At 47.8% G+C, this 23,872-nt stretch overlaps 1 pseudogene; it reads right to left on the bottom strand.

Moving 5' to 3' along the window:
- Positions 1-4,145: 4,145 nt before the first annotated feature.
- Positions 4,146-22,693, bottom strand: LOC147119796 (uncharacterized; annotated as a pseudogene).
- Between the last annotated feature and the right edge of the window lie 1,179 nt (positions 22,694-23,872).

Consider the following 23,872-nt stretch of genomic DNA (forward strand, 5'->3'; position numbering starts at 1 on the left):
CCTGCCACCCCAAAAAAGACCATTTATTCCTACTCTCTGTTTCCTGTCTGTTAACCAATTTTCAATCCATGCCAGTATATTACCCCCAATCCCATGTGTCTTAATTTTGTACACTAACCTCTTATGTGGGACTTTATCAAAGGCCTTCTGAAAATCCAAATAAACCACATCCACTGGTTCTCCCTTATCTATTCTACCAGTTACATCCTCAAAAAACTCCAGTAGGTTTGTCAAACACGATTTCCCTTTCATAGATCCATGTTGACTTTGTCTAATCCCGTTGATATTTTCGAAGTGTCTTGTTATCACATCCTTTATAATAGACTCCAGCATTTTCCCTGCTACTAATGTTAGGTTAACCGGTCTGTAGTTCCCTGTTTTCTCTCCCTCCTTTTTTAAATACTTCCTCTTTATCAATTTTTATCCCATTCAGTATCTCCACCATCTCCTCCTTTACTATGTCTATGGCAGGATCCTCTTCCTTGGTGAAGACAGATGCAAAGTACTCGTTTAGTACCTCAGCCATACCCTCTGCCTCCAATCATAGGTCTCCTTTATGGTCCCTAATCGGCCCCACCCCTCTTACTACCCGTTTACTATTTATATGCCTGTAGAAGACTTTTGGATTACCTTTTATGTTGGCTGCCATTCTATTCTCATTCCCTCTCTTTGCCCCTCTTAGTTTCTTTTTCACTTCTCCTCTGACCTTTCTATATTTAGCCTGATTCTCAGATGTATTTGCAACCTGACATCTGTCATACGCGCTCTTTTTCTGCTTCACCATATTCTCTATCTCTTTCATCATCCAGGGAGCCCTGACTTTAGTTGCCCTGCCTTTCCCCCTAGTGGGAATGTACCTCGACTGTACCTGACCTATTCCCTCTTTAAAGGCAGCCCATTGTCCCATTACAGTTTTGCTGCTGATCTTTGATTCCAGTTTACCCGGGCCAGATCTGTTCTCATCCCACTGAAATTGGCCTTCCCCCAGTTAAACATTTTTACTCTAGATTGCTCCCTGTCCTTTTCCATAGCTAATCTAAACCTTATGATACTATGATCACTGTTCCCTAAATGTTCACCTACTGACACTTGCTCCACTCGACCCATCTCATTCCCCAGAACCAGATCCCGCAATGCCTCCTCCCTCGTTGGGCCAGAAACGTACTGATCAAGAAAGTTCTCGTGAACACACTTCAGAAATTCTTCCCCTTCTCTGCCCTTAACACTATTACTATCCCAGTCTATATTGGGATAGTTGAAGTCCCCCATTATCACTGCTCTATAGTTCTTGCACCTCTCTGTAATTTCTCTGCAAATTTGCTCCTCCATATCTTTCCCACTATTTGGTGGTCTATAGAATACACCCAGTAGTGTAATGGCACCTCTATTATTTCTTAACTCTAGTCATATAGATTCTGTCCTTGACCCCTCCAGGACATCCCCCCTCTCCAGCACTGTAACATTCTCCTTGACCAATACTGCCACACCACCTCCTATCTTTCCTGAACACTTTATAACCAGGAATATTTAATACCCAATCCTGCCCTTTTTTGAGCCAGGTCTCAGTTATTGTCACATCATATTCCCATGTGGCTATTTGTGCCTGCAGCTCACTTACCTTGTTTACTACGCTTCGTGCGTTCACATACATACACTGTAAACCCATCTTAGACCATCCTGTATTCTCTCTTAGTTTGACCCCACCTAATACCTTACTATTTCTTACTTTAGTGCTCTCTGCCTCTCCCAATCCTTTGAGCACTTTATTTCCCCTTTCTAACGTTACATCCTGGTGCCCATCCCCCTGCCAACTTAGTTTAAACCCTCCCCAACAGCACTAGCAAACCTCCCCGCGAGGATATTCGTACCGGCTCTGTTGAGGTGCGACCCATCCGGCCTGTACAGGTCCCACCTCCCCCAGAACCGGCCCCAATTCCCCAGGAATCTGAAGCCCTCCCTCCTGCACCATCTCTTCAGCCACACATTCATCTGCTCTATCCTCCTATTTCTATACTCACTCGCGTGTGGCACCGGGAGTAATCCAGAGATTACTACCTTTTGAGGTCCTGCTTTTTAATCTCTTTCCGAGCTCCCTAAAATCTGTCGGCAGGACCTCATGCCTCTTTCTACCTATGTTGTTGGTACCGATATGGACAACGACCTCTGGCTGCTCACACTCCCCCCTCAGAGTGTCCTGCATCCACACAGTGACATCCTTAACCCTGGCACCAGGGAGGCAACATACCATTCTGGAGTCAGGTCTGCAGCTGCAGAAACGCCTGTCTGCTCCCCTAACTATTGAACCCCCTCCCACTATTGCTTTTCCTGTCTTCCTCCTCCACCCCTGTGCAGCTGAGCCACCCGTGATGCCACGGACTTGACTCTGGCTGTACTCCCCAGAGGAACCATCACCCTCACCAGTACTCGGCACAGAATACTGGTTGGAGAAGGAGATGTACTCCGGGGACTCCTGCACTACCTGCCTGGTCCTCCTCTTCTGTCTGGCAGTCACCCATTCCCTCTCTGCCTGCGCACTCATTAGCTGCGGGGTGACCACCTCCTGAAACGTGCTATCCATGTAGCTCTCAGCCTCGCGGATGCTCCGCAGTGACACCAGCTGCTGCTCAAGCTCCGAAACCAGCAGCTTGAGCTCCTCCAGCTGACGACACCTCCTACACACATGGTTGTCCAGGACACGGGAAGCGTCCTGGAGTTCCCACAATTTTTAAAAATTATTTCATGGGATGTGGGTGTCGCTGGCAAGGCCAGCATTTATTGCCCATCCCTAATTGCCCTTGAGAAGGTGGTGGTGAACCACCTTCTTGAACCGCTGCAGTCCGTGTAGTGAAGGTATTCCCACAGTGCTGTTAGGAAGGGAGTCCCAGGATTTTGACCCAGGGACGATGAAGGATCGGCTATATACTTCTAACTCAGGATGGTGTGTGATTTGGAGGGGAACTTGGAGGTGCTGGTGTTCCCATGTGTCTGCTGCCCTTGTCCTTCTAGGTGGAAGAGGTCGTGGGTTTGGGAGGTGCTGCGAAGAAGCCTTGGTGAGTTGCTGCAGTGCATCTTGTAGATGGTACACACTGCAGCCACGGTACGCCGGTGGTGGAGGGAGTGAATGTTTAAGGTGGTGGATGGGGTGCCAATCAAGTGGGCTGCTTTGTCCTGGATGGTGTCGAGCTTCTTGAGTGTTGTTGGAGCTGCACTCATCCAGGCAAGTGGAGAGTATTCCATCACACTCCTGACTTGTGACTTGTAGATGGTGGAAAGGCACAGGATGTGCATCCGCTGGATCGAGTTGGCCTGCTGTGCCTTTAATTATTCGACTATTAACTAACTGCATTTTTTAAAGTAACTTAACAGAAATAAACTCGAGACTTAAAACAAATCCCTCCCCAATCTGCTCCTTCCCTTGTGCTGAGGTCACTTACCTCGCTCCCTGACACTGGCGCTCCCTCTGGGCTCGTGGGCCTGTCTTTATCTGCGGCCGCTCCTCTCGCTGTCCCACAGCTCCGCTCTAGTGCCTATTAACTTGGGTTCTGTGGCTCCACTCCTCCTTTTCACTCAGACGTCTCCACCGCCTTCTTCCTCTCCACCAATTCCTGCGCCCACTCTGCTTGTGAATCACTGCGTTTGCGAATCTCCCGGCTCTCTCTCCAAGCTCTGTGCTCAAGCTCAGTATTTGAAACAATGATCTCGATGCAGGAAATAGTGCACGGTGTGTTAGTTCCATGAGATTAAATCAAGGACACCATCACAATCAGCAAAGACAATGACAAAGATCAGAACATTCCAAAGGCTGTCACATGCAGGACCTGTGGAGGAGTTGGACTAACCACATCCAAGAAGTGTTAAACCATGCACACAATAACTGATTTCAAATCTGAAGCAAGAGAGTTCTTTCAAGGGTTGGTTGAAAGGAACTTCAGATGAGTATAAAGTGAGACACTGTAGTTCAGTCTATGACACCCACAAACCATGTAGTCAAATGGAACCAGCTTGGGGTTAGATGTGGTAGAAGGTGAACTAGGTGAGAAGTGATATAATCAAGAGTAAGAAAAGCCCAAAAATGGAACAGTCGGTAACAGAACATCAATAAGTCTCCTCTGATCATGGAGAAATCAAATATTCAATACACTGTGTTTGAAACAAAGCTGCTTTATTCAATATTTATACAGAATATTAATCTCCAGCCCAGGTATAGGGATTATTAAGATCAGCAAAAACACACTTACAATTATGTAAGTCACTTAGTGGTTTTGCCACAGTATCATATTAGATAGGAGCAGACTAAGAAAGACTATGAAAAATTCAAAAATGGGTTTAGAATACATGTACGTAAACGCACAAAGAGTGGTGAATAAGGTTGGTGAGCTACAAGCACAATTAGCCATGCGGCAATATGATGTTGTGGCAATAATGGAAACGTGGCTTAAAAATGGTGAGGACTGAGCACTTAATACTCAACGGTACAAGGTGTTCAGAAAACATAGGGAAGGAAAAAAGGGAGGTGGGGTGGCAGTGCTGATTAAGGAAGACATTGTAGTGTTGGAAAGGGAGGATGTTCTTGAGGGGATGAGATGAAATAACTCTGTGTTCTAGCATTTGTATTGTCTGTTGTTGTTTTACTTGTTAATGTCTGGAATGTTTTACAGCTGTAACCACTAATGCTCCTCCCTAGCCCCGCCCCTCTGGATCCTCCTGATTGGTGTGAGTCTTACTTTATAAGAGCTGGGTTTTACTCATAAGGGCTGGGTCGGTGATGAATGATGGTTGCCCTGTGTTAACTTGATGCCATGATTCTTACTTAATAAAAGCCTTTAGTTTTAAGTTTTAACCTCATGGATTCAGGCGGTTATTTGGCACATCAGGGGACAAGGACAGAATCCATTTGGTTAGAGTTGAAGAGCAAAAAGAGTATGATCACACTATTGGGGTTATTCTATAGGCCTCCAAATAGTGAGAGGGAGGTAGAGGAGCAAATCTGCAGGGAAATCGCAGAGATATGCAAGAGCTAAAGAGTGGTGATATTGGGGGACTTTAATTACCCAAATATCGATTGGGATAATGCTTGGGTAAAGGGAAAGGAGGGGGAGGAATTTCTGAAATGTGTTCAGGAGAATTTCCTTGACCAGTATGTTCTTGGCCCAACTAGGAAGGAGGCATTGCTGGATCTGGTGCTGGGGAATGAGGTGGGCCAGGTCGACCAAGTGTCTGTGGGAGAACACTTGGGTACGAGTGATCATCGTATCATAAGATTTAGATTAGCAATGGAGAGGAGCAAGGAACAATCTAGAGTGGAACTTCTAAACTGGAATAGGGCTAACTTCAGTGGGATGCAAAAGGATCTAGCCAGGGTAAAATGGAACCAAAGACTGACAGGAAAAACTGTAACGGAACAATGGCTGATCTTTAAGGAGGAGATGTTCCAAGTACAATTTCAAAACGCACATCATTTTAAAATACATTTCCTGATTCAATTACTTCTAGTCTATATAATTTTAATTTCACAAACAAATTATGCCCAGACTATGTGATTTTACAAAGAAGACAAAAGTAACAATTGCGTTTGGATGTGAGTCATTTATCCTCCCCTTCGAGCAATGGGTCTTGGAATATAGGATTACACAGGATATACGGCACAGAAACACACCATTCGGCCCAACCAGTCCATGCCGGCGTTTATGCTCCACTCGAGCCTCCTCCCGTCTTTCCTCATCTAACTCTATCAGCATAACCCTCTATTCCCTTCTCCCTCATAGGCTTGTCTAGCCTCCCCTTAAATGTATCGATACTATTCGCTTCAACCACTCCCTGTGGTAGCGAGTTCCATATTCTCACCACTCTCTGGGTAAAGAAGTTTCTCCTGAATTCCCTATTTGATTTCTTGGTGACTATCTTATATTGATGGCCTCTAGTTTTGCTCTTCCCCACAAGTGGAAACATTCTCTCTGTATCTACTCTATCAAATCCTTTCATAATTTTAAAGACCTCTATTAGGTCACCACTCAGCCTTCTTTTTTCAAGAGAAAAGAGACCCAGCCTGTCCATCCTTTCCTGACAGGTTTACCCTCATTTCTGGTATCATCCTTGTAAATCTTCTCTGCACCCTCTCCAGTGCCTCTATATCCTTTTTATAATATACTATTCGCATCAACCTCTTCTCAAACTGGAGCTGACATTGCCTAATATGGTCGTCTCCGGCTACTGCACAGTCCAGAGACACAAGTCTGCATTTTCTTCAACACACATCAACAACGTTAGAAGCAGTAAAAACACTGTGGCCTTCCTGGGGCAGCACAAACCACTAGTCTCCAGACTTTTCTTATCCCAACATCATATTTCTGATCGAAACATTCTGTGATGAAAATATCCAAGGCCAGTTGGTTGCAAACACCAGCTGTTGCTCAGTGAAATCTCTCTCTCTCTAATGATACCAACCACATTTTCCCCGATATCGAATGAACTAAACATGAACACCTTTCAGAAGCTGAATTAACCGAGGTCCATATGCCAACACCCCTCTCATCTTCCATTCACTTCAATTGAAAGGAAACCGACAGATTGGACCAGTCAGGATTTGAAAGATATTTACAACAGATTCTAGATATTCTTAGAGTTGGGATCTTTCTCTACTCTGTCCACTCGAGGAGTTAGATAACAGACTTTCTCCTGTGAATATAGAGCTGGGGTATTGGGCTGTGATGTGTTCACTTGTTCATCTTGTTGACTCTAAACCTTTGACAATTATTTGATGTGATCTGTTTACTTGTACGTATTATTTTAAATACACTTGCTGAGTGGATTCAAATTTAAATTGAAAGCAGGTTTGCAGGCGTGATGCTCTATTCACACATCGAAGGTGAGGGAGATGCTGTGGGACACACGCTAAGTCCAGTAGCTGAAAGTGATTAACAGACTGGGTTTTGTGTTTAGTGATCCCGGGCATGTTACCGAGACCTTCCCTGGATACCAAGGCTAGGAGAGGCACTCGGGAAGGTATGGGGAGCTGGGACTTGTCCATGAGAGTAACCGAAGGTACGAGAACTGAAATAATCTCAAGTTAGAAAGGAGAAAAGGCCCAAAAATGGAGCAGTCGGTAACAGGACATCAATTAGTCTCCTCTTATCTTGGAGATATCAAATATCGCCACACTGTGTTATTTGAAATATGAAAATATTAAACTCCAGCCCAGGGACTCTACTCATTGGAGTTCAGAAGAATGAGAGGCGATCTTATTGAAACATATAAGATTGTGAAGGGGCTTGATCGGGTGGATGTGGTGAGGATGTTCCCAATGATGGGTGAAACTAGAACTAGGGGGCATAATCTTAAAATAAGGGGCTGCTCTTTCAAAACTGAGATGAGGAGAAACTTCTTCACTCAGAGGGTGGTAGGTTTGTGGAACTTGCTGCCCCAGAAAGCTGTGGAAGCTACATCATTAAATAAATTTAAAACAGAAATAGATAGTTTCCAGCGGGCAGGAAATTGGACATGAGTCTAGGTTCGGAATGGTCATGGCCCTGTGGGTAGTGGAGTGGGCCCAGGGGCCGTGTAGCCTGGTTCTGCTCCTACTGTGTTCTAATTCTGTGTTAGATTTCAGGAGATGGTTTTATTCCTGTTCCTGGCTGGGGTGGAAATCGCCTTTACAGAAGGTAAGTACTGTAGAAAATATAGGGACAGAGTGATCTCCTGGAAGAATTTCGATCGCCTAGATGGGTCGAAGAGGAATTTCCCAGATTTTTTTCTCCCAAATTGGCCATTGGGTCTTTATCTGGTTTTTCGCCTCTCCCGGGAGATCACATGGGTTCGGGTGGATGCAGAGTCATAGAAGATTTGAGGTTAGGATCAGATCAGCCATGATCTTATTGAATGGTGGAGCAGGCTCGAGGGGCCGATTGGCCTACTCCTGCTCCTATTTCTTATGTTCTTATGTTCTTATGTTATAGGGGTTATTAACATCAGCAGAAACAAACCCAAACTGTCAGAATGAAAACTATTCAGTCCTAGATGTGTGATTAACAGCAGCAATAACAGCAGAATCTAACCACTGCGGTTACTTGTGAACTCGCTGGTGAGTCTGTAGGGTAGATGACTGAGTGAATCCCTTCCCACACTCAGAGCAGGTGAATGGCCTCTCCCCAGTGTGAACCCGCTGGTGTGTCAGCAGGTGTGAGGACTGAGTGAATCCCTTCCCACACTCGGAGCAGGTGAACGGCCTCTCCCCAGTGTGAACCCGCTGGTGTGTCAGCAGGTGGGATGACTGAGTGAATCCCTTCCCACACACGGAGCAGGTGAACGGTTTCTCCCCAGTGTGAACTCGCTGGTGTGTCAGCAGGTCGAATGACTGAGTGAATCCCTTCCCACACACGGAGCAGGTGAACGGCCTCTCCCCAGTGTGAACTCGCTGGTGTCTCAGCAGGTCGAATGACTGAGTGAATCCCTTCCCACGCGTGGAGCAGTTGAACGCCCTCTCCCCAGTGTGAACTCGCTGGTGTCTCAGCAGGTGGGATGACTGAGTGAATCCCTTCCCACACTTGGAGCAGATGAATGGTCTCTCCCCAGTGTGAGTGCGATGATGAATTTCTAGCTTAGACGGGTAATTGAATCCCTCGCCACAGTCCCCACATTTCCACGGTTTCTCCATGGTGTGGGTGTCCTTCTGTCTCTCCAGGTTGGCGATTAGTTGAAGCCTCGTCCACACAGAACACGTGTATGGTTTCTCCCCGCTGTGAATGGTGCGACTTTTTTCAGGCTGTGTAACTGGTTAAAGCTCTTTCCACAGTTAGTGCACTGGAACACTCTCACTCAGGTGTATGTGTCTCGGTGCTTTGGTCTGAAAACTTTTCCGACAGACAGAACGGACAAACATTTCTCCTTCCACATTCAAAGGCTGAGGATATTCAGGTCCTGATGAATTGAGTGACTCTGTCAGATCTTGACGTGATGGTTGGTTTGAGTTTCCCGTCTGCAAATCCTCCCCGTCTAATACCCTGTAAAAGGAGTTTACAAAACCCATCACTGTAAGTACAGGACAGAAATTCAGAAGACAATTCTAGTTTCTAAAGAACATTCTTTCCTCTCTTGTTCCTCCAAAGCTGTAAATCCCCGTCCCACACATTGTCCCTCCTCCCTGTGCTAAAATCCAAACACATCGCACATCTCAAGAGTAATTTCTCCGCTCCCAGTTTTCTCCACCAAATCTGGCTGGGTTCAGTTCTGCACTCGCTGGTTCCCCTCCCTCTCCTCCCCTGAAGGTGCTGACTCTGGCTGGGTTCGGTTCTACACTCACTGGTTCCCCTCCCTCTCCTCCCCTGAAGGTGCTGACTCTGGCTGGGTTCAGTTCTACACTCACTGGTTCCCCTCTCTCTCCTCCCCTGAAGGTGCTGACTCTAGCTGGGTTCAGTTCCACACTCACTGGTTCCCCTCCCTCTCCTCCCCTGAAGGTGCTGACTCTGGCTGTGTTCAGTTCACGCACTGGGATCCTGAAGCCCCGCCCACTAATGGTGCCTTTACAAAGATGGCCGCACATGCGCGCTACCGATTAATGAAGCTAGTTTGCGACACACAAATCTGCAGCTTTTCTTTACAAAGATGGCCACCGTTAATCCAGGCCTTCTCCCCGGAAAAAGCCTCTGAGCTGCAAACGCGGAACCTGTAGGTTCTCATTCTGGACTTTCAGCCTACACTAGGTGTTTATGAAGCCCATCCGCCGGGTGCGTTACCTCCTTCCGCCCCGCTGATTCGTAATCGGCACAAAAACCGCGTCTCCATCAACTGTCCGTTCGCTGCTCTCGCCTGGCTCTGATCACAGTGACACTGCGCATGCGCTTGGGCTCCTCGAGTGTGATTAGGGCACATTCTCCCCCGCGGGGCATGCTGAGGAATAGCCCCGCCAATGATAGCCCCAATGTGTGGATGAAGAATGAGTATCTGTGATCCCATTGGGAGAGAAAATTGATCAATAATTCACACAGGAACTCAAGTACACGGGCACTCTGCCATGGTTCAATCCTGGATGTGATTAATAACAGAATCCAAACCCCTGCAGTCACAAGTGAACTCACTGGAGTCTCAGCAGGTGGGGTGAATTTCTTCCCACACACAGGATATTGAATCAGCCTCTCTCCAGTATCAATGCACTGATCGTACATCAGCTGCTTTGAACTTTGAAAGCTTTTCTCACAGAGTATTTAAAGCAACTGTTCACAATGTGGACACTCTGGCGTGTCAACAGTTGGGAAAACGGAGTGAACCCCTTCCCACGTGAAGTATCTAAATTGGATATAGAAGGAAAAACACAAATCGCCGGGAGAGGCAGGACACGTGCTCTGTGTGTGGATCCTCCTTCAACCAATCGTCTTGCCTGTGAGACTCGTGCGCCCACCGAATCAACAGTGTAAACGTGGGGACAGTGGAAATGGATTCAGTTGCCCGTCTGAGGTGGAAACTCATGGATATAGTCAGACCGGGGAGAGACCATTCACCAGCTGAGTGTGGAAAGAGATTCACTCACTCATCTCATCTATTCCCACCTTATTGAGGTGCATAAAATTATGAGAGGCCTAGATAGAGTGGATAGGAAGGACCTATTTCCTTTAGCAGAGGGGTCAACAACCAGGGGGCATAGATTTAAAGTAATTCATAGGAGATTTGAGGAGACATTTTTTCACCCAGTGGGTAGTGGGGGTCTGGAACTCACTGCCTGAAAGGGTGAGAGAGGCAGAAACCCTCACCATAATTAAAAAGCACTTGAAGTGCTGTAACCTACAAGAGCTGGAAAGTGGGATTAGGCTGGATAGCTCTTTGTCAGTCGACACAGACAAGATGGGCCAAATGGCCCCCTGTGCTGTAAATTTCTATGATTCTATGATTCTTTACACAGAGAGTTGTGAGGCTGTGGAATTCACTTCCAGGGTCAGTGGTTGTGGCACAAAGTTCTGTGGGGACAAGTGGTCCTCTTGTTTAATCCCAGACTGGCCTCAGCCCAGTCACTTGCTCCAAATGTTGATGCAATGGTTCAAGCTCAGAGTTGCCAGGGTTTGGGAGCAGCAGTAGCAGGAAATAAAATTGAAATGTAAGTAAGTACTGATATAGATTATCTTCATCTGTTTCTAGTTTAATAACTGTTGCTGAATGTGGCCCTCGCCAAGGGCCAGGATATCGGGTCAGGCCCACCTTGGAAAATGAGTTTGACTCCCCTGCGGTTGTTCTCCTTCGAGCAGAGAAGCCCAAGATGAGATTTGAGAGAGGTGTTTCAAATCAGGAAGGGTTTAGATGGAGTAAATAATGAGAAACTGTTTCCAGTGACTGAAGGGTCAATAACCAGAGGGCACAGATTGAAGGTGATTGGGAAAGAACCAGAGGCGACATGAGGAAAAACCTTTTCACACAACGAGTGGTCAGGATTTGGAGTGCACTGCCTGATAGGGAGGTGGATACAGATTCAATAGCAGCCTTCAAAAGGGAATTGGATAAATACTTGAAGGAGAAAACATTGCAGGGGTTTGGGGAATGACCGGGGGAGTGGGACTAACTGGATTGCTCTTCGAAAGTGCCGGCACAGACTTGATGGGCAGAATAGCCTCCTTCTGTGCTGTACTATTCGATGATTGTATGAATATCTCTTCTATTTTAATATTTATGATGTTATTGTCGACAGCACATCCCACAGCTGGAATCTGAGCATCACCCACAGGAGTGTAGACTGATGTGAAACCATCTTTAACGGTCTACTGACTCCTGACAGAGCTGGAAAAGCTTTTGCTATTATTCCCACAACTGGGCACCATCAGCTTTTCAAAGATCTCTCAGCTTCTCTAATGGCTGCTTTCGTCTCCCTCCATTGTGGGTGATATTTCTCCCTATTCTCCTGTAAACTGAATCCATTTTGATCTGAACTGGGTTCAATGTGAGACAGTTCGGGGAGTCAGGCATCATTCAGCCCTAGACCTACACTGACAGGTTAACCCCCAGACAGCTCCTTAGTAAGGATTCCTCTGGTTCCTCACCATATATGTGTCAGGATACTGAAACCCAGCTTTCTCACAGTCCACTCCTGGAGGCCCCACTCCCTGAGCCTACAACCTTCAGCAGGGTCAGTGGTGGAGTTCCACAGCGGGAGTGATCCCAGAGCAACTGTCGGGACCGCAACCCGTGGATGTTCCGGGTCATGTATTTTGAGTTATCCTGGTGTCTAACATACACACATCAATAAAACAGGGAATTCCTGGAAACACGCTGCAGGTCCTTCTTTATCTGGAGATCAAATGTCTGTTGTATAATTGTACCAGCAGTTAACAGGCTCCTGTGAACTCCTCCCTCTGCTATTTTAATACAGACTTTAACCAATTTATTTTAAATGGGTTTATTTGAAATGAGCTAACACCTGCCTTAAAATGGTAGACTCAGGACTATCACACACACATAATTAAATCTTCGTGGAATAATTACCAGTCATTTTTAGACTGGAAACATAACCCTGCTGTTTCACTTTCAGTCAGGAACAGATCGCAGTTTGACACCAATCTCTGATTTGACAGCACGTTTCCAGCATTCACCGTTGTTCTTCCTGATTCTAAACACAGTTGTAAAGGAGCCTTCTGTTCCATGCCCAGGAGCTCTGACCCATGGGAGAGAGCGGCTGGGACACATTCCTTACAGGCCTCAAGATTAACCTGCACGGGGACATTGCTGTCAGTGAAGAGAGACGAGAAAGACCAAAGTGCCATTTGCCCCTCTCAGTGTGGCCCTGAAGGACTGTGTCCAGGCTATAGGTCTGTTCCTGCTGTACGATCCTCCCCCAGATTGTCCTTTCTGAGCTCCAGCCAGGTGATGCTAAACACTCAGGTGGGAACAACAAAAATCCACAACAATGTGTTTAAAGCTAAGCTGATTTATTTCACAGACATCCAGAATATTAAACTCCAGCCCAGTTACAGGGGTTATTAACATCAGCAGAAACAAACCTCAACTGTCAGAATGAACATGGTTCAGACCTGGGTGTGATTAACAGCAGCAATAACAGCAGAATCCAACCCCTGCAGTCACTTGTGAACTCGCTGGTGTCTCAGCAGGTGGGATGACTGAGTGAATCCCTTCCCACAGACGTATCAGGTGAACGACCTCTCCCCAGCGTAAACTCGCTGGTGTGTCAGCAGGATGGATGACTGACAGAATCCCTTCCCACACACGGAGCAGGTGAACGGCCGCTCCCCGGTGTGAACTCGCTGGTGTTTCAGCAGGCTGGATGAATCAGTGAATCCCTTCCCACACACAGAGCAGGTGAACAGCTTCTCCCCAGTGTGAGTGCGGTGGTGTGTGAGCAGATCCTTTTTGGTTTTAAAGCTCTTCTCACAGTCAGTACATTTAAAAGGTCTCTTATTGGTGTGAACAGTTTGGTGAGACAGTAGGTGGGATGAGTGCGCTGGTGTACAGTGAGGTTAGATGACCGCCTGAACCCAGTCCGGCAGTGAGAGCACCTGAACGGTCGCTCATCAGTGTGAACACGTTGATGGCACGTCAGTTCCCCAGCACTTTTATAGCACTTCCCGCAGTCCAGGCATTTAAAAGGTCTCTCGTCAGTGTGAACTCGCCAGTGATTCAGCAGATTTGATGAATTAGTGAATCCCTTCCCACACTCGAAGCAGGTGAACGGCCTCTCCCCGGTGTGAACTTGCTGGTGTGTCAGCAGGTCACTTGATCGCCCGAACCTCTTCCTGCAGTGAGAGCAGCTGATGCTCCGTCAGTGCTTGAGGGTGTTTAAAGCTCTTCTCACCTTCGGAGCATTTAAACTCTCTCTCGTCACTGTGAACCCGTTTGTGTCTCAGCAGGGCAGAGAACTAAGTGCATCCCTTCCCACACACTGAGCAGGTGAACAGCTTCTCCTTGGTGTGAATGCACTGGTGTATCAGCAGGCTGGAAAACTGACTGAATCCCTTGCCACACTCGGAGCAGGTGAACGGCCTCCCTCCGGTGTGATTGCGCTGATGAGTTTCCAGCAGGGATGGGTAACTGAATCGTTTCCCAATAATTCCCACATTTACACGGTTTCTCCCGTGAGACTACGCTTGTGTCTTGACAGGCCAAAGGATCGGCTGAAGCCTCGTCCACACACAGAACACGTGTACGGTTTCTCCCTGCTCTGAACGGTGCTTTCTGCTTCCATGTTCAAAGGTCCTGATGAATCGAGTGACTCAGTCAGATCTTGAAGTGATGTTTGGTTTGAGCTTCCCGTCTGCAAATCGTCCCCTTCTACTACCCTGCAAAAAGGAATTTAAAACAAGAAAAAGGGAGGGTGAGAGAGAACCCACAAGAACACAAAGGCAAGTTGTGAAACTGAGCTGAATGAATCTGGGAATTTGTGGGGCCGGCACTAGAAAAAAGTGACCATGAAAGCTGCCGGATTGTCGTAAAAACCCAACTGGTTCACTAATGTCCTTCAGGGAAGGGAACCCGCCACCCGGTCTGGGCCTACACAAGACTCTGGCTTCTATGGGAGGAGAGAGAGCGAGGTGGGAGGGGAAGGGTGAAAGAGAGCGACGTTATACATCTACAACTTGACTAGAATTTTGACAGCACCTCCCAAACACGCGACCTCCACCACCTAGAAGGACAAGGGCAGCAGGTGCATGGGAACACCATCACCTCCCAGTTCCCCTCCAAGTCACACACTATCCTGACTTGGGCATATACCACCGTTCCTACATCGTCGCTGGGTGGAAGTCCTGGAACGCCTCACCTAACAGCATTCTGAGAGTACCTTCACCACACGGACTGCAGAGGTTCAAGAAGGAGGCCCAGCATCACCTTCTCAACGGGCAACTGGGGACTGGCAATATCTGCTAGCCTTGCTAGTGACACCCACATCGAATGAATTAAAAAGTCTGTATATAAAAAATGGATTGAAAGCCTCTACCGAAATACTTGTTCCTAAAATGATAATCTTTTACACTGTACGGACAGTGTCTGTTTAGCAACTTAATCTCCCCTAGAATCTGTAGTGTATGTGCCTTTAAGTCAGAACTACTTTTACAGCTCCTGTATACTGTAGTACCGGCAGTGACCACACCGGTATATAAGCTTTGCGCATGCCTCTCTACCCCCAGTCTAGAGACTACCCTCCTCCAGTAAAGACCTGTTTATTGTTCATGTACAGCATCCGTGTGATTATTTAATAATAGCATATCCACTGAACCACGGATCCAACAGTGGCGACGAGTGTCGATTCGAATCTACCTGCAACATAAAAAATAAAAAAAATAGTCGAGGCCAGGAACACGAGCAACCGCCCAGCAGTCAGGCAGAGATTGAACTTCGCAGGGGAGGCTGTGGAGAGCCGGGCTTGGTTCCCCAGCCACGACGAGCAGTAAGAGACTGACGACAGGTCCAGTGCAGACCCTTCCCGAGCAGTGGCGGCTGGAGCCGACCGACGGCGAAGAGAAAGCCGAGCAGCGTCGACGGAGTAAGACAGAGGGTGAAGAGCGCAGGGTGCAGCCGGGGGTTGAACACCGAGCGGCGTCAAGAAAAAGAAAAACCGGAGAGAGAGAGGGTTAAGAAACAGCCAGGGCTCACGGGCTGAACAGGGTCCGCGGGGTGAAGAAAGGGGAGACGCCATTGAGCCGCGGAGAAGAATGAAGAGCGCGGGAGGCGCCATTTTTAGAAGCCGCAGCGGAGAAGAAGGGCGAGCGCGGGAAGGAAGGAAAGCGCGGGAGACACCATTTTGTGCCAGCGGAGAAGAAGGGGAAGTGCGGGAGGCGCCATTTGTGACAGTTAACTCACACCCAAGGATGCCGAAGAGTGGCAGTATCTCTACGTTCGACAATGAAGTCGAAGATTGGGTGACATATGTGGAACGTATTGAGGTGTGCTGCAGGGCGAATGAAGTGCCAGATGCTAATAAAGCACTGGTTCTGTTAAATTCCATGGGTGCAAAAACTTATGGGTTACTGCGGAATCTAATAACCCCAGAGAAGCCGGTAAACAAGAATTTTGAAAGTATAGTAGAAATCCTACAGGACCACTTAAACCCCACACCGCTGCTGATAGCAGAACGATTTAAGTTCCATAAAAGGAACCAACACAAAGACGAAAGCAATGCTGAGTACCTAACAGAACTGCGCAAGCTATCAAAACACTGCCAGTTTGGAGCGGGACTAGCAGATACGTTAAGGGACAAGTTTGTGTGTGGGCTACAAAGTGAAGGAACCCAGAAACGGCTTCTATCAGAAAAGGACCTTACGCTGGACAAAGCTTTCAGTATGGCAGTATCACACGAAGCAGCCGCAAGGGGCGCTGCAGAGATACAACGGAGACCGCAAGAATATGGCACCAATGAAATGTCCTATGGAACAGGGAAGTGCTATCGCTGCGGCAGAACAACACATGACCAGAAAGATTGTTGGTTCAAGGACCAAGTGTGCAGACAGTGTGGGAAAGCAGGACACATAGCAAGAGTCTGCAGGTCTGGGAAGAAAACCAAAAGTAAGAAATCTCCACAGGAGAAGTACAAAAAGGTACACCAGGTGATGGACAGTGGTTCAGACGAACAGAAAAGTGACACAGACTCCGGAAGCAAGGAGCTGGGTTGTCTGAAACTACATAAGGTAACAGAAATGGAGGATCACCAGACTATCTGGGTTACACTCAAGATAGACGGAGTCCAAGTGAAAATGGAATTGGACACAGGGTCAGCTCTAACAGTCATAAATCAAAGAGACTACAAGCGGCTATTTTCACACATACCCTTGAAAGCTACAGAGATTGTCTTGAAGACGTATACGGAGCAAAAAGTCTACCCCAAAGGAAAAATAAGGGTGAAAGTGACATATAAAGGCCAGGAAATACCTAAAATGGATATATATGGATTGCCAAATGGAGGGCCACCACTGCTAGGACGTGAATGGATCCAGAAGATACAATTAGATTGGCATTCCATACAGGCACTAAAGGTTGAGGCCAAAAAGGATGACGACGTCACACCTGGATGACTGTCAAAAATGCTAACTGACGCAAAAGAAGTGTTCCAGGAGGGACTAGGAACACTAAAAGGAATAACAGCAACGATTAAAATAGAGGAAAATGCAAGCCCAAAGTTTCTGAAGGCCAGACCAGTGCCTTATGCGACCAGACCAGCTGTTGAAGCAAAGCTGGAAGGGTTGGGATGTTCAGGAATACTGTCCAAAGTGGACTGGAGCGAGTGGGCTACACCCATCGTTCCTGTAATGAAGAGGTCGTTGAGTAATATGCCTGGGGAACCAAAGAAGGTCCGCATCTGTGGGGATTTTAAGGTGACAGTGAACCCAGTCCTTCACATGGTGCAATATCCGCTTCCACGAATTGAGGATATTTTCGCCTCGCTGTCTGGAGGTAAATGCTTCACCAAAATTGATCTAGCCCAGGCGTACTTGCAAATGGAGGTAGAAGAAGCTTCGAAACATTACCTTACGATCAACACTCATAAAGGTCTTTATCAATACAACCGGCTGGTGTTTGGAGTAGCCTCAGCTCCAGCTATCTGGCAAAGGGCGATGGATCAGGTCCTGCAAGGGATTCCAGGGACCCAGTGTTATTTGGACGACATCTTGGTCACGGGCGAAAATGACGGTGATCACCTCGCCAACTTGGAGAAGGTGCTCACCAGATTAAAGGAGTATGGGCTACGAGCTAATCGCCACAAGTGCGAGTTTTTCCAGAAACAGATCTCGTATTGTGGCCACGTCATCGATGAAGAGGGATTACATAAGTCCCCTGACAAGATTGAGGCAGTAGTCAAGGCTCCAGCACCGGAAAATGTTTCACAACTGAGGTCGTTCCTCGGGCTGGTAAACTACTACCACAAGTTCTTACCAAATTTGTCTACGGTATTACACCCGCTGAACACCCTACTGCAAACAGGGGTACCATGGAAGTGGGATGACGAACGTAGATGAGCTTTCCAGAAGTGTAAAGAATTGATCACATCAAAAGAGGTGTTGGCCCATTTCAACCCAGCACTACCAATTCGTTTGGCATGTGATGCATCACCCTATGGTATTGGAGCAGTGCTGTCGCACAAATTCCCAGACGGGTTGGAGAGGCCAGTAGCCTTTGCGTCTCGGTCACTAACCTCAGCCGAGCGCAACTACGCCCAAATTGACAGGGAGGCCCTCAGCCTAGTATGGGGAGTAAAAAAATTCAACCACTATCTGCATGGGCAGAAGTTCACCTTGCTGACTGACCACCAACCACTTGTCTCCATCTTTAATCCTAAGAAGGGCATTCCAGTGATGACTGCACAGCGGTTACAAAGATGGTCCCTGTTTCTAGGGGCAAATCAATATGAAATAGAATATAAAGGCACGAAACAGCATGGGAATGCTGATGGGCTATCGCGCCTGCCACTGCCTACTGTGGAGGAAGCACCAGCAGTGGACCCTATCAAGATATTTTATTCGTCAATAATTGAACGATTGCCAGTAACAAATGCGGATATAGAGAAGGAGACCCGCAATGATCCAACGCTGTCGAGGGTATATGAATTGACGGTGAGGGGATGGCCAACACATGGCGACTCACTGTTGCCAGCATTCTCATCCAGAAGAGAACAGCTGTCAGTATGCCAGGGGACAGTGATGTGTGGATCCAGAGTGGTGATTCCACCTAAGTTAAGGGAGAGAGTGCTAAATGAGCTACATGAAGGTCATCTGGGGGGAGTGAAAATGAAAAGCCTTGCTAGGGCTTATGTGTGGTGGCCAGGAATCGATCAACAAATCGAAGACCTAACTAAGAGCTGCTTAGGATGCCAGAAGGTCCAAAATGCACCACCACATGCCCCTCTACACCCATGGGAGTGGCCCTCCTCTCCATGGCAACGGGTGCATATTGATTTTGCTGGTCCATTCATGGACTCAATGTTCTTAATAGCAGTGGATGCTCATTCAAAGTGGCCTGAGGTGCTAAAAATGTCTTCAACCACTACAGAGAAAACGATTGCAGTCCTACAGACCATATTTGCCAGAAACGGTTTGCCAGAGCAGATTTGCTCTGATAATGGACCACAGTTTGTGTCCGACGAGTTCCAAAAATTTATGAGAAGGAATGGGGTAAGGCATTACACATCCGCCCCGTACCATCCAGCCACAAATGGATTGGCTGAGAGGTTCGTACAAACCTTTAACAATGCGATCAAGGCCATGTGCGACGATGAAATTCCACTACAGCATAAGATGGATAATTTCTTATTAGCCTACCGAAACGCGACACATGCAGTTACCAACCAGACCCCGGCCATGATGTTCTTTAACCAAAGGTTGAGACCGCGTCTGGATTTGCTCAGACCAAATGTGCGAAGAAATGTTGAGGACAAACAATTCCAGCACATCAATGAGAAGCCGACAAGGAGCTTCAATGTAGGGCAACCAGTCTTGGCCCGTGACTATCAGAGAAATGGCAACCCGGAACGATATGTACAAGGCAGTGGCCATTAATGTACACAGTGGATGTCGGGGAGAACATTGTGAGACGCCACGTCGATCAGATGTTAGCGTCACAGGAACGTGTCAACCCCATGTCTCGGGTACCTGGGGATGAACCCGACATACCGGTAGCATCTACTTCAGACCCAGTAGCAGTGGAACCCGATGAACTACCCGATGAAAAGGGGTCAGAATCGTCTCTGCACCAAGAACAAGAACCTCCGGAAAGGCGCTATCCCGAAAGGGTCAGGAAGCCGCCCCAAAGACTGAATCTATAAATGGACTTTTGTTGTTTAATGTACATGTTGAAATGTTAATTGTTATTTGAATATTAGGGGTACTACTAATCTAAAAGGGGAGGAATTGTAGTGTATGTGCCTTTAAGTCAGAACTACTTTTACAGCTCCTGTATACTGTAGTACCGGCAGTGACCACACCGGTATATAAGCTTTGCGCATGCCTCTGTACCCCCAGTCTAGAGACTACCCTCCTCCAGTAAAGACCTGTTTATTGTTCATGTACAGCATCCGTGTGATTATTTAATAATAGCATATCCACTGAACCACGGATCCAACAGAATCCACCTCCCTTCACAGTCCCACATTGGAAATTGTTGGGTCCCACTGGGCTCAGAAGTACTGGGGGTTAAACCCAGCAGCTTCTCCCCCCTCTCCACTCCAGCTGAAACTGATGCAACAAGAAAGCCCTACACAGGAGGCCAGGGAGCGAGTTCCACATCCACCGCCCACCCTGATGCTAACCGGCTCTGAGTTGCTCCCTCTGTTGTGTCAAGAACACTTGTTGTTTCTCCTGTCGGGTCACTCAGTCTCCGCCACTGCCCAACAATGAGCCACTCCCGCGCATGCTCAGCTCACGCTGCCCGGGTGATTGACGGGAGCTCCGGACCAATAGGAAGAGCGGGGCGGGCCTGGATGACCGAGCGGCCAGCTGGTCCTCCAACCAATCGGAGTGTGTGAGGGGCGGGACTTGCGGCACCCAGTGGGCGGGGCTGAGCCCGGATCTCCCTCTTTGGCTGAAACTCTGCCTCATTGTTGAAGCTGATTTCTCTCAAACTCCAGGAGAAAACTGGACCTTTCTGTTGTGGCTTTGAACAGATGGAACCCTGTGGGGTGGAGCAAACATTGCAACATTTGGCAGTGAAATGGATTCATCAGGACAGACAGCAGGGATTATTTCAGGAATAACACTAGCGAGGGAAAGACAGCTGAAACTTCTGTAATCTGTGGTTTACAAGGACACTTTCCCTGGTTCCCAGCATCTTCAGTAATTTTCTCATTATCCCTAAACTACCCTGCTTACTGTTAATAATGTTATTTCTTATAGTTTCACTTTTATAGGTATAAACATCACACATTATGATCTAATCTATTCTATTACTCACTCTGGTTTAACCGTATATTGCGGTTAATAACAGACAAACCCGGTTCTTTCCCCTGATCTGATTAGAGTTTTCCCCAGTGGAATCTGTGGAATGGAATGTCTTATCAGTGTTGCCATGGTGACCTGTCTGCAGTGAAGCTCCTGTTTGAGTTTCTAACTCAGACTAAACTTCTCTGTCCCATATTTCACATTGTAGCAGCAATTTATGTTAATGTATTTTAGCCATGTTCTATTAATATCACTAAAACCAACAAGTGGTTCAGATACACAAACCTTTAAAAGTGGGAGGGACAAGCTGATAAAGTGTTTAAAAAGCACATGGGATCTTAGATTTTATAATTAGGGGTGTAGAGTACAAAATGGCAGGTACAGCCCGAGTTAGATACAGAGTAAAGCTCCCTCTACACTGTCCCATCAAACACTCCCAGGGCAGGTACAGCACTGGTTAGATACAGAGTAAAGCTCCCTCTACACTGTCCCATCAAACACTCCCAGGGCAGGTACAGCACGGGTTAGATACAGAGTAAAGCTCCCTCTACACTGTCCCATCAAACACTGCCAGCCCATAATGAGCAGGGCTCAGGGAGGTTGGTTGCTAGGCACTGCAGTGATGTCATAAAGCAGGGCCATTCAGCCCAGCTGGTCGTCTCCTTGTCCCTTTAAAGGAGGAGAGCGGGGACACCCTGTCTCCAAACACATCCCACCTGTTCACACTGAGAATCTCCGGGCAAGGCCCAAGGCCCAGAGTGTGGACACAACCAAGGGGGAAAGAGGAGGAGAGCGGGGACACCCTGTCTCCAAACACATCCCACCTGTTCACACTGAGAATCCCCGGGCAAGGCCCATGGCCCAGAGTGTGGACACAACCAAGGGGGAAAGAGGAGGAGAGCGGGGACATCCTGTCTCCAAACACATCCCACCTGTTCACACTGAGAATCCCCGGGCAAGGCCCATGGCCCAGAGTGTGGAACACAACCAAGGGGTAAAGGAGGAGGAGAGCGGGGACACCCTGTCTCCAAACACATCCCACCTGTTCATACTGAGAATCCCCAGGCAAGGCCCAAGGCCCAGAGTGTGGACACAACCAAGGGGGAAAAGAGGAGGAGAGCGGGGACACCCTGTCTCCAAACACATCCCAGCTGTTCATACTGAGAATCCCCAGGCAAGGCCCAAGGCCCAGAGTGTGGACACAACCAAGGGGGAAAAGAGGAGAAGAGCGGGGACACCCTGTCTCCAAACACATCCCACCTGTTCATACTGAGAATCCCCAGGCAAGGCCCAAGGCCCAGAGTGTGGACACAACCAAGGGGGAAAAGAGGAGGAGAGCGGGGACACCCTGTCTCCAAACACATCCCAGCTGTTCATACTGAGAATCCCCAGGCAAGGCCCAAGGCCCAGAGTGTGGACACAACCAAGGGGGAAAAGAGGAGAAGAGCGGGGACACCCTGTCTCCAAACACATCCCAGCTGTTCACACTGAGAATCCCCGGGCAAGGCCCAAGGCCCAGAGTGTGGACACACCCCGGGGAGAGATGGTGATGTGTGGGGGGTGAGGGAGGAATCTGCTCATTCCCGGGGGAAGATCAGACAAAGTGCTTTAAGTGGTGGCCCCAGCAGTGAAACTCAAAACAAATGGAACAAATGAAGATCCAATCCAGGGGAACAAGCTCCGGGACAATGGGGAGAAACCACAACCGGCCCAAAGTTATTCACTGAGCGAGCATCGACTGCTTATTGTGGGAGAGTTCCACACTCCTACCATCCTGTGTGTGGAGAACTGTTTCCAGCTTCTCTCCTGAAGGGCCTGGCTCGGATTTTAAGGTTCTGGCCCCTCATCCTAGAATCCCCACCAGCGGGAAATGTTTCTCTCTATCTACCCCAGCAATTGCTTCCAAAATCCTCAAAATCTCAACTTTCTACAATCCCTGGAATACAAGCTTAATTGATGTGAACTCTCAACAGTTTAACCCTTGGGGTCCTGGTAACATGCTGGTGAATCTGTACCACACTCCTTCCAAGGCTACTATATTCTTTCTAAGGTGCGGGGCCCAGAACTGTGCACAGTGCTCCAGATGTGGTCTAACCAGAGCTTTCTATAGCAGCAGCAAAACTTCCTCCCCTCTAGTCATAAGATTAACATTTCATTAGCCTTTTTGTTTATATTTATTTGAAATACTCTTAGGGCAGGTACAGCACGGGTTAGATACAGAGTAAAGGTCCCTCTACACTGTCCCATCAAACACTCCCAGGGCAGGTACAGCACGGGTTAGATACAGAGTAAAGCTCCCTCTACACTGTCCCATCAAACATTCCCGGGGCAGGTACAGCATGGGTTAGGTACAGAGTAAAGCTCCCTCTACATTGCCCCATCAAACACTCCCAGGGCGGGCACAGCACAAGTTAGATACAGAGTAAAGCTCCCTCTACACTGTCCCATCAAACACTCCCAGGGCAGGTACAGCACAGGTTAGATCCAGAGTAAAGCTCCCTCTACAATCTCCCATCAAACACTCCAAGGGCAGGTACCGCACAGGTTAGATCCAGAGTAAAGCTCCCTCTACACTGTCCCACCAAACACTCCCAGGGTAGAACAGCATGGGTTTAATACAGAGTAAAGCTCCATCTACACTGTCCCATCAAACACTCCCAGCGCAGGTACAGCACGGGTTAGATCCAGGGTAAAGCTCCCCCTACACTGTCCCACCAAACACTCCCAGGTTAGTACAGCATGGGTTAGATACAGAATAAAGCTCCCTCTACACCGTCCCATCAAACACTCCCAGGACAGGTACAGCACGGGTTAGATACAGAGTAAATCTCCCTCTACACTGTCCCATCAAACACCCCCAGGGCTGGTACCGCAGGTTAGATCCAGAGTAAAGCTCCCTCTACACTGTCCCACCAAACACTCCCATGGTAGAACAGCATGGGTTTAATACAGAGTAAAGCTCCCTCGACACTGTCCCATCAAACACTCCCAGGGCAGGTACAGCACGGGTTAGATACAGAGTAAAG

Source organism: Somniosus microcephalus, chromosome 4 (genome assembly GCF_052327205.1).
Source record: "Somniosus microcephalus isolate GS21.2 chromosome 4, FLI_Smic_1.0, whole genome shotgun sequence".
NCBI classification, from domain to species: Eukaryota; Metazoa; Chordata; class Chondrichthyes; order Squaliformes; family Somniosidae; genus Somniosus; species Somniosus microcephalus.